The sequence below is a fragment of the Uloborus diversus genome, chromosome 2 (assembly GCF_026930045.1).
Source record: "Uloborus diversus isolate 005 chromosome 2, Udiv.v.3.1, whole genome shotgun sequence".
NCBI classification, from domain to species: Eukaryota; Metazoa; Arthropoda; class Arachnida; order Araneae; family Uloboridae; genus Uloborus; species Uloborus diversus.
In genome coordinates, this window is record NC_072732.1 from 7,072,096 (window position 1) to 7,084,402 (window position 12,307).

Consider the following 12,307-nt stretch of genomic DNA (forward strand, 5'->3'; position numbering starts at 1 on the left):
TGGTGATATTTAGAGAGTAAACTATTTAATCATATTAAAACTGCCAATAATGAGAAAATGACATTGAATTGGAGTAAAAGGAAGTCATGTGATGCACACATCAGTTCGTTTTTTTTTTTCCTGAACAGTAAACAAGCAGCAAAGTTTCATTATTGCTTAAGGCAAAGCATTCCAGCTTGACTTCAGAATCGTACCATACCGGTATGGTTTTACAGGTTTTTTTTATAGTTATTCTGCGTAACCATGCGTTTAACAAAACTCAGTGCCTTTCATAGGATTAAACATCGGAACCAACGGACTGCGAAGAAATACAGATGCTCTTGGGCTTGTTTGCTATGGAGATCTTTTAAACGGAGATATACACTGTTAAACATTACCTAAATGTACATGGAATACACCGCCAGCTCAGTCAATTCCAGCAGAGCACTGCAGTTTCGTGCTTATTAGCACTCATCAGCCCAGCTTAGGAAGCGATTGAGCTGGAGGTGGAAAACCTCTTAAGGAAGCTATGAGTGCCAAACAAACTGGTAGCTAATACAGAATTAGCACTGACCAGACGAGTGACCGAAACAATGGTTTCGGTTCAACTCGAAGATTGAAGGCAAGGCAGGTATATTAAGCACGAAACTGCAGTCCTCGGCAGGAATTGTCTGAGCTGGCGGTGTATTTCATGTATTTCTGCCTTAGCCCTGGCTATAGGGCGGTAACTTGTTGAATATACCTGCCTTGCCTTCAATCTTCGAGTTGAACCGAACCATTGCTTCGGTCACTCGTCTGATCAGTGCTAATTCTGTATTAGCTACCAGTTTGTTTGGTACTCTTGGCTTCCTTAAGAGGTTTTCCACCTCCAGCTCAGTCAGTGCTCTGCCGGACTGATGAGTGCTAATAAGCACGAAACTGCAGTCCCCTGTTGGAATTGACTGAGCTGGAGGTGTATTTCTGCCTTAGCCCTGGCTATAGGGCGGTAACTTGCTGAATATTACCTAAATGTGCTGTAGGAATAATTAACCTCATTCCATTGAGAAGAAAAGCATTTCATTTGTGCTGCAAAAAAGTCTGATACCGAGCTTTTGGCGAAAAATGTCTGAGCTTTTTGCGAATTTCAACTGCCGGAGGAAGTTATATTTGGGGCTTCAGATAATGTAGTGGAGAAATTAAGGGTATATATGGGGAATATTTTGGTGGAAGTGAAATACGACCGGAGTCAAGATGATACGAAAGAGTTACGGGATTTTAATCGCTTGATACCGCAAATACCGAAAGTTAACAATTGAGTATTTAAGGGGCGTTTTTATCCGCGATAATTGCGGTTTATCCGTGATAAATGTACATTTGCAGCAAAAGATCATCAAAAAAATGGTTTACGATTTCCAAATTTATGAAACCACTTACCTTTCCTTTAAAAATTCTTTGAATGACGCAAACGGTCAGAATAACACCTCCGATGGTAAGGACAACTATAGCAATTCTTTCATCCCTCAATCTTTTATCTGGAACGAAATATGTGCACACCGAATATACAGAGTGGTCCTAAATTTCACGTCAAAAATGTAAAGGTACTGGTAGAGGGGACTTAAAAAGCATGATTCAAACTAGAACATAGGGTAACGGCACCTTTAACAGACATGCTTAAGACATCGCTTTAAGGTTAACTCAATTTTCCGAGAATTTTAACGTATTTAGACTTTTAAAACTTTTTCTCTCATGCAACTACTTCTCACCCAACGTTTGGCTGCTTCTGGGTCCTCTGAATGAATTAATTGAGGCAGTGAGAAGAAAAGGGATGCAAGTGGCAATATTACAATTTTCGAGATAACCAGTACAAATGGTAGGTGAACCTCTCTTCTGTCTTGGGGCAAGAGTATGGTACTAATAGTCCTGGTAGGTGCTGCTGTACAGCATGATTTAGAAAAAATTTCAATGAAAGCCTACCTAGGGTCTGATTTTTAAACGCGTATTACTCGAAACTTAAAATATAGTCCACTTGCATCTCTTTGCTTCTCACTGCCTCAATTTTATTTTCATTTGCTCCATTTCGAAAAAAGGTGCGACCCCCCAGTAACAGACACCGAAGTATCTGATGATACCCAGCAACAAATAGGATGAAGAAAGGAGGAGTAATCGAAAAAAAAAAAAATCCCTTTTTCTCTTCAAAATGTGGAAAAGTTCTTTATTTTTAGACCTAAAACCTTATTGAATTCAAATGAACATGAAACACCGGCAGACCTCGTGGTGGCTGTTCATAACTCTCCACCACTGCCTTATAAATACCAAGTGGCTCACAAAATTCACTCTGACAACACTACACGGTTGCACCGTATTCATGGGTCGCAGCAACATGCGTTTTACCCGCCTAAAATTCTTATTCTTTAAATTCAAACTTATGACTGTCTTTTACGGTTGCCGTTACCGTATGTTCTCAAACGTAATACTTGCGCATTAAATGAACTCGAAGCCAGGTACTGGCGGATGTAAAACAGGTCAAACATTAATGACATGATATAATACATCATTTTAGATTTTGAGAAAGATTTCAAACTGTTGTCGCGCTTGACAGTTGCGACCTGTAAGTCTAATACAAACGTCGCAATGACAAAGCAGTGACCGACGAAAACTTGCCGGAATGGCTCGTCATGGCACCGATCAGAGCGTTGTCGTTTGGAAGCATGTATTACAGGTGCTTTTCGAAAATTTTAACAAATAAGGTTAAACTTTGTGGCTGCAATATTAATTCTCCCTCTTGAAACTCAGTGTGCATTTTATAGCCCAACGCTTTCTAAATCTTCCCAATTTCTAAAATTGCCAGAATGTCAATTTGTTCAGTTTATACCAATTTTTTACCAAAATATAGATGTGGGTGGGCTTATACCAAAAGCGCACCCACCAGTAATGGACAGTGCTTCAATAGTGGTCACTTCAAGTTTACTTATATATTTTGAAGAAAGAATATGAACAATAATAGTGCGATTTTTCGTTGCTCCTTATTGTAACTATTATATTGAATCAAATTTATCAGTTTTTTGAAATTAATGTAAGTAGTGTAAATTCTACGGATGAGAAACTGTCGGTCACTACTAAAATTTTCAGATTTTGGAGTAGCCATTATTTGATCAAATTTGAGATTTGGAAAAAAATTGGTATAAACTGAACAAATTGACATTCTGGCAATTTTAGAAATTGGGAAGATTTAGAAAGCGTTGGGCTATAAAATGCACACTGAGTTTCAAGAGGGAGAATTAATATTGCAGCCACAAAGTTTAAAAATATACTTCACTGTGGGTGGTGCGTTTTAAACCCTAAAGTGGCCACTACTGGTTTGTTTACCGTACTTTACGCTTTTTTAGCCTGTTTTCACGCAAAAGTAAAAGAAAGAAAAAAGCGCGAGAGAGGGCTCACTACATCTTAAAAATACCGCTAAAAAAGTCAAAAATAAATGAAATATTTAAATAACTATCGAAAAATAAAAAATTTGAATTTAGGGTTTTGAGATGGGGAAAATGTCTGTCTGTCGGTCAATGGGAGTCTCATAGGGAAAATGTTCGACTCTGAATCTTGGAATTTTAAAGTCTTCGGTTTCCGACTCCCGAAAAAATGATCCCAATATCAGTCCAGCTCCAACCCCCCGAATTTAGTAAACCGCCAATCCTTAAATAGTTCAGTTGGAGATATTAAAGAAACATTTTTTTTTTTTTGGGATATTTATACTTGATAATAATTTATAATAATAATGATTAATTCGTCTGAAAGTTTCTATAAACTAAAAAGGACAATATATACAGGGTGTTTCTTTTTAAACTGCAAGACCTTTATTTTCGCAACCAATAGTCTTAGATGTATACTTCGAATTGCAAAAATGTTCAAAATCAGATGCAGGGTTGAGATAGTGAAAGTTTGAAATGAAAATAAAAATAAGCCAAAAAATACAAAATTTAACTTTTTATACGGACCCCAGGTCCCCTAACTTATTTGAGCAAGTCACTACTGTGATAGGAACACGGGACCATCGGGTGTGAGGTCCCCTAACTTATATTTAGGGACATTATCTCCATTGAAAAAATTATTCCAACGCAAAAAGTTTGAAATTAGTACGACCAATATTACCGAGAAATGAAACGCAGCGTTTTGAGACTTACTCCACTTTTTACTCAACATCAATAACACCTTTTGGGGGGGAAATATAGAGAGGTCAACAAGTGTTTAAAATTATGTGTACATAGAGTGCGGTTTTTCAAATTGTTCGAGGTTTTGCAGTGTGTTTTTGCGTATCACGGCATAACATTTGCATTTGTTTTTGAATAGCAATGAAAAATATAAATACCATGTTTTTCTTACTTTGACGACCTGTTATTCTTCTGAAAGGGCGATAAGTTCCAATCTCCCCTTCTGTATGGTCCCTTAAAACTTTGAATTTTGGTCGCACAAATGTCAAGTTTTCTGTGTCAGTAACAGTTTTCAATGGAGATTATTTCTCCAAATATTAGTTAGGAGACCTAGGGCCCGTATAAAAAGTTAAATTTTTTATTTTTTGACTCATTTTATTTTTGATTCAAACTTTCAAAGTCTTACCTCTGCATCTGATTTTGAACATTTTTGCAATTGGGAGTATGCATCTAAGAATAACGGTTGCGAAAATAAAGATCTTGCAGTCCGAAACGGGACACCCTGTATATTTTACACCTCAACATTACTTTAATAAGGACAAAGAATCTTCTCTTTCTTTAATATAAATACTTACCGGCTGAACTATTTCCGATTTCTTCTGTATCTGCAAGAAATTTTTATTAAAGTGAAAAGTCATTCTTTATAAATATTTTGCATACAAAAAACTTATAAAATCAGATAAAGCACTTTTAAATTATACAGGATTTTTAAAATGAAACTGACAGTGCGTAGAGGCTCCGGTTGTATTGGACAGATCTGAAGGAAACTTCGAATAGTGTTCCTTAGATCATGGATGTGGACGAGGTTTTAGGAAACAAATATAATTTGAAGTTCCGACTGCAGGTGGCGCTTCAACGACGTAAAAATGAAACTTAAGAGTAAAATAATATTAATCTATTTATATGTGCTCTATGCGCAAACCTTGACAATCAACTATCGGCTAAAAGTGTGCAATCTGCCTCGTGCACGCTTTCTCTCCCACGTTTCAGTAGGGAAGAGAAAAAAAAAAAAAAAACATGGTGTACGTTGAGTATCTAATGTTATTTCTCTATGAGCTCAATACCCAAGTGTGCCCATAGGGAGTGGGGGATTATGGCGCAAGTTGTGCCATCAAAATGGGGGGGGGGGGATTTTTAAATTTATGTATTTAATTTTAATTTAAATTATTTATTTTATTTCGATTTATTCTGTTTATATTTCATTTCATGTATTCATTTAGTTTGTGTGCGTGTCTGTCATTGGCGTAGCACAGAACTTTTCTAATAAAATAATAATATTAATAATAGTAATATTAAATGAATGAGTAAAAAATGTTTTTAAAAAGGAAATTAAATAAAAAAAGAGCTAAAAAATTAAAAAAAAATAATAATTAAAAATGAATAAAATGAAAAAAAAAAGTTAAAAATAAAAAACTTGTCGCCAAGTTGGCGACAAAACTTGGCGACCAAAAGCTTGGCGATATAATTTGGCAAACACTTGGCGATATAACACACTTGAGTTTTCATTTGAAATTACCAATGATTTCCCCCCAAAATGGTGTAGATCCCCTTTGGAACATTCGAATGCAACCAAAAAGGGAGGTGCACAACTAGACCCCACTAGGAACCTACGTACCAAATTTCAACTTTCTAGGACATACCGTTCCTGAGTTACGCGACATACATACGCACATACGTACATACAGACATCACGAGAAAACTCGTTGTAATTACCTCGGGGATGGTCAAAATGGATATTTCGCGCATCTATACGTTCTTAGACGCCACGTGTGGCCGAGTCAAAAAAAAAAAAAAAAAAAAACTCAACATTCTTTGAAGATTGAGCAAAATGGAAATTAAGGCCGATTTTTGAGAGAAATTTTTTTCGCGAATACAATACTTCCTTTTTTGTAAAAGGAAGTAAAAAGGGAAAGAGTGTTGAGAAAATTTGGGGGAAGGGGGAGGGAATTTCCGCAATTGAACTTGAGTGGGGGGAAGGGCACACACATCAATACCTATAGTTCAAGGAAAAAAGTCGTCTGCATGGAACATGCTTCTGAACAAGAAGTTACGCGCATTAATCGTCTAAAGCTTCTTTTTCTTCAGAACGAGAGCAATGCCATGATGAGATTTTTAAGATCAACTGACTGTTTTACTACCGCCGCGCCGTGTGAAGCAGCAATTGTTCACATTGCAAAACGAGCAAAGGTTGTGATTTAAGTCAGTTTACAGTACCTTAAAAGGGACAAGCCGACCTATCCGACATTTTGGTTCCAAGACGACATTGGAACCAACCCTGTTTCTAGTATTTATAATTAAGTTGTAATATTTGCTGGTTTCTATGTCGTAAAAAAAATGATGATTAGTTGAGTAAAAGTCTTGTCCCTTAAGGTAAATCTAAAATGATAAATTCAACAAAAATGTATTTGATAATGTTTACTGTAATGAATCTCCTTTTCACACTTTATTTGTTTTTAATTGATATTATTTAAATCTTATTAAATCACTTACGGAATTAAATATTCAAACAACCATCAGGCAACACATCTATTGCTTGGTTACCAGTTTTTTGCAACGAGGTTTTGGTACAAATTCTGATTTCGCGACACGACAATTTTTGGAACCAAAATGTCGGACGAGTCGGCTCCCCACGAGTAGCCTTTGCCGGTCCAGCTCTGTCACCAGCTGTTGCAATTGTGACTTCTGGTTGTTCGGGTTCTCTCAAACATCATAATTATGCACAAAAATTGTGTTTTGTTCAAAAAATGAAAAAGATGGGGCAGTAAAATGCAGAGGAATTTTGTACTTAAAGAGCTGTGATACCGTTTACTAGTCCCCCCCCCCTTTTTTTGACAAAAAAAAAAAAAAAAAAAAACCCGCCGATTTTAATCTTTCAGCAAAAGGATTCATTTCTGCCGAATTTGAATCTCAATATGATTTTTTGCGACATCATTTCAAAGCTAGTGGGGAGGACCAGATTTTTGGTTGATTTAACCAGTTGTAGCTCACATGATTGTTGTTGAAATGTCGGTTACAGATTTTAGCGCCAATTCAAGTAGCTCGCTGAAAAATGTAATTATCTCGATAAAAAAAAGTCATTTTATATAGGATTTTGTCTACTGTATTTTATGTGTAGATTTTCCGGAATTTCAGAAATCGGTCTTAATCTCAGAAATTTGTTTTGGGGCTCATTTTTCTTTCTTCTACCATCACTCGGTTACGGGTACGAGCCGGGCAGGATAATGGGTGGTTCAATACTAAACTTGGGATTTTCTTACATCCCCTTTCGTTTGGCAGTATTAGGTCAAAGTCATCCTGAACATAGGCACTCAAATACAGACAGTGTATGTAATAAATAGTTTGATGTTTGACCTTTCCATTAAATGTACTTTTGAGTTGCTTTTTGTCCTGAGGATCTTTTTTCATTTTGTTACATTTAAATCTGTCAATTAATACAACCTGCAACATAGCTGAATGTGAAGCTGCTTCATATGCAATTAAAATACCTTTCGATAAATAAATACCTTTGTGCCAAAAAGGAAAATAAGAAAAACGCAATGGGGTTGTTTCCTTTAGTCAAAAGTACTACTTTTAGTCGTTGAAATTGATGGGATAAGCAAAAAAAAAAAAGTAACATGGAGCGAGAAAAAACTTTTTTCCCCAACGCTTCATTTTTAATTTATTTATTTTTATTTTAATGTCCGCTTTTGAAAATGAGGCGTGGTCTTTATGACGTCACAAATGATATTCTTTGCCGCATTTGTCTACCGTGTTTCCACGTTATGAGAATCAAGAACCGCATTAAATATTGCACTCTACGCTTGCTATCAACTCTATCGTTGCCAACACACGTGAAAAAAGATGCGAATTAAACATTGTGTTCTGTGAATGGCAACGCAGAATGGCATTTCATCGTTTGTGATGTCATCGGCAGAAGCGTAAACAATGAAATCGCGCCAGTTAAATTAGTTTTTTAAAAATATTAAACGAAGTCAAATTATTTTAAAAAAATGGTCAGATCCTATGTTTTTAAACACGTTCTTTCAGAAAAAAAAACATTTAAAATTTCGGAAACGACCCCATTGCAGATTAATACATGAACGTGTTTCGGCGTGACATGGAGCGCCTTTTTCAATGCAAAAGAAGTTTTCATCCATAAACTCATTTGTTTTTCGTTGAAGGAGGCGTTCCTTGTAACGCCGAAATACGTGCATGCATTCATTTGCAATTTGTCCTTTTTCGGAGTTGTTATTTCTTATTTCAATTATCTTTCTGTTTAATGTAATTACTTACCCATTGTACCATTTCCAGTTTCGTCTGTATCTGTAAGAAAACAAGTGAAAATGAAAATTCTGGCAGTGTGAACTGTCTTTATTAGACTCATTTATGCCAATAACAAATTAATATGAAATCTGATAAAACAATTCTACAACAAGTTATACATATGCAGAAAGGAAGAATGTACTAGCACTTTTTACGATCCTCTGATTTATTTATTAATTTTTTCGACATGATAAATATTTTCATATCTCAGAGCCAGACTAAAGTAAATCACAAAATCGTTTTCCTGCTGCATACAAATGAAGGCCTATCTTTTGTTGCAATTTTTCAACGCTGGTAAATCATTACGAAAGAATTTGTTTTTGTTTGGAGCTGCTATAGCTGATTTTGCAGTTTGGAGCTGCTGCCCTTAGCAATTGTCCACCAGTGTACTGTCTGACCATCGATTACATGGAAAGGCTAATATCCGGTTCATAGGCGGAAATGGACCTATCTATTAGTTTATAGGGGGGTTAGTTGGTTTGTTACAGATGTGCACTTTTGCTTCTCTATTATTTAGCCTTAGATTTGTAAAAATGAAAATTTGCTCACAGCAACATTTTTTAAATCTAAAGCATATTCGATCCATATTCTCACGGCAAAAATTAAACTAATTTATTTATTCACAACAAAGTTCTGAGCTTACCATTTTGCTTTTACGTTCCTGAACGAAATGAAAATATTTTGTTTTCTTTTTATTGTTTCCATGGTAACTGTTTTTGTTTCCCCTTTGAGAATGCAAATGAATAAGGCACTAGTGACATTATAAAACGCGTGCATCAAAATCCCATCGTTATTTTCCCTTCTCCCCAGCTAAATTCAGTCAGATGGAATCGTCTTTACTTGGCAGATTGCCAAATTACATACAATCAGTGGTCAAACAGTATTTCTTACATAAACATTGGTAAAAGGAGAATTTTTTTTCCAGAGATTTTGAGCTTGAGTGTTATTGAGATTAAAAAAAAAAAAACTTCTTACGTCTAACGTTGCGTTCAGTTCTTCCAGCCATTTATTGAAAGTAGGTTTTTTTTTTGCAGAAGTTTGATGGTGCAAATAACAGTAACATTGCTCCTATAAAAAGATCCTCGAGTTCAGATCATTGGGAAGAGATGAAATGGAGGAAGTGAAGACTCATTCGCGAAGGAAAGACCCCAAGTCACGTGTTAGGTCTTAAAGCAAAGCATTGGAAGAAATCAGGTTTCCTTCGATCGTTTCACGTACAACGTGTCAACCATTCGTCATACTTAAGTCATGTGACCTGAGATTTTTGCCCAAGCTGCTACTTGCTCGCCTTTCAGAGAACAAAAAAAAAAAAAAAAAAGTGTCGTTTTTACCCATTCGCCATTTGCTTACGAAGGAATGAAATAAGCTAAAAATCAAACTTGAAATCAAATTGTTTTTAGTGTTAAACATTGCAGTGTCTAGTTCTTAGTAATAGCAGCATAATGTTACAAATTCTGTAAATAGTAATTATTTTTGCGATTGATTTGTCGTAATGTAGCTAAATTTGGCGTTAATTAAATTATCTTTCATCGAAAATTATTGTAGCAACGTAACCTGTAAATAGTTTCTTGTAATGAATATACAGCCCGCGTACATTCAGCTGAAGTATACGGGCCCCTCATTTCTGAATGATGAAATGTGTGAATGAAAAGAAATAAGATAACGGTGTACGATTTTCGGGAATCTTGTGGAATATTTGAGAATACTCTTTAGATGTTTATAAATAGCCGTCCCGCATGATAAAAAATCAGTCTCGATTGAGAAGTTGTACTGAGAGTGTATTAGCTCTGTTTATTGCGAGGCATTTCGCTGTGTTGTTTTTCGTATTTGGATGTAAATACGTGTGTAACCGTTGAGTTTACGGTGTTGATTGATATTTGCTTAATTGCTGATGATTAATTTAACAGTTGTTAACGATCTTTCCTGTACATAGTGTAAATAAATCTGTGTTTTTTTCAAGAACTGTGTCGTCATTTCAAGAAAGTTAAAAGTCGCACCGGAGCCTTTAACAATAACAAACTCAATCGATGAATCACGTAACTGTCCAACTAGAAACAGGATACACAGCGAAAATTTCACATTTCGTTAGGTTACGGACGGGGGAATAGTATCTTAAGTTTGCATTGTGAATAAGTGAGTTGAGAAGCAACTGAATGGAAATGATGCTTCAGAAACAGAAAAAAAAAGCTGAATTTTGTTACCAATATTTTGCAAGATTTATTTGAACGGGGAGACAAAGGCATGTAGTGACGATCAGTCAGTCTCACAAAATATTGTTACAAATTCTTAAATAGTAATTATTTTTGTGATTAATTTGTCGTAATCTAGCTAAATTAGGCGTTTGCTAAATTATCTTTCATCTAAAATTATTGCAGTAACGTAACCTGCAAATAGTTTCCTGTAATGAATATACAGCCCCTATACATTCGGCTGAAGGATACGGTTCCCTATTTTTCATTGATAAGGTTTGTGAATGAAAGAAATAAAATAACGGTCTACGATTTTTGAGAAGCTTTTGGAATATTGTGGAAGAAAGTTGGAAGTCGCACCGGATCCGTTACAATATCTATGTGGGGTATAACACCCACACATCACGTGTGCATCACATGTACACCACGCACTGGTCACGTGGACATCAGCCAATAGAAAGTGTCCAAAAATTGTCCTTTCCAAGGGTAAGGATCCTCTAACATTCAGTTCAGTCTCTGACTCCAGATCAGAAGGCTGCACGCCAACCTCTGTGATTTTTCTGTTATGTGTAAACCTTAATTGTATCTCAATTTTAAATCTTAATGTTGTAGAATAAATAGTTTGTTTATGTTAGATGACGTGTATAACTTTAACCAAGAGTCACAACAGGCACTTAACCATTCGTCGTTGTTGAGTCACGTGACTTGAGCTCTTTGCCCAAGCTTTTGCTTAGCCTATGATTGCACTTGCTCCGTCCATTTACTAATTCCTGCTTTAAGGTTCACGTCTGTGGATAAATATTCAACACAAAAGAGCAAATCAACGTCATCCCTGATGGTTACTTACCTTTACATAATCCATAATCCCCATACCACTGGTCGCCTTGGCAACTGAAGACTGGGGATTCGCTTTCTTCTTCGCAGTGAAGAATCGCTGTCGAACGATCAAATTGAAAATATGCGTTAGAGGCATTGGAAGGCATTGGAAGATGTCTGCACCAGGAATCTACAACATGAATTTAACAGCACATTCAGTATCTGGTGCAATTTATATTTTCCACTAGCTAAAATGCCCGGCTTTGCCTGGTTTACTTTAAAAATAAAAATTGTGTCAAGTGACGTATATTCAACAATCAGGCATAAATAAAAGAAAAGAAAACCATCATGCAAAATTTCCCCTCCAAACAATGACGACAGATATTAAAATCCTTTTAAGAAATTAAAATAGAATGAGAAAGATTGATTTAAAAAACGTAACCATGGAAACACAAAATAAAATAAGTTTAAGAATTGAAAATGAGAAAGATGGAAATAAACAATGGATTCAAAAAGCGTTACCGTGGAAACGCAAAATAAAATGGTTAAAAACTTGAATAGAGAACAGATTTTTGAACTTCATTTAATTCGCTTGTAACTGTTTTTCGAATGGAGATAGAGGGTTAAAATTTCGACCACAGGTCGAGTTAGATCTGGAGTAAAAAAGGCAGCTCTTTCCAATGCGCTTCGCAATAGATGACCCTTTGATAGACTTTGATCTATTGATAGACCCTTTGTAATGGTCGTTGCATTTGTAATCTTGAGCTTCAAATGTTAAGTTTTTAAAAATATATACCGGGTGTTCCAGTTTAAAATGCGAGACCTATTTTCGCAACAGTT

At 35.8% G+C, this 12,307-nt stretch overlaps 1 long non-coding RNA gene across 1 annotated transcript; it reads right to left on the reverse strand.

Annotated features, from left to right (window-relative positions):
* Positions 1 to 1,392: 1,392 nt before the first annotated feature.
* On the reverse strand, positions 1,393 to 8,463 carry LOC129216858 (uncharacterized). The gene is made up of 3 exons (XR_008580184.1): positions 8,433 to 8,463; positions 4,736 to 4,765; positions 1,393 to 1,490 (listed from the first exon to the last, which is right to left on the reverse strand). It is a non-coding gene; the product is annotated as an uncharacterized LOC129216858 (long non-coding RNA).
* Positions 8,464 to 12,307: the final 3,844 nt, after the last annotated feature.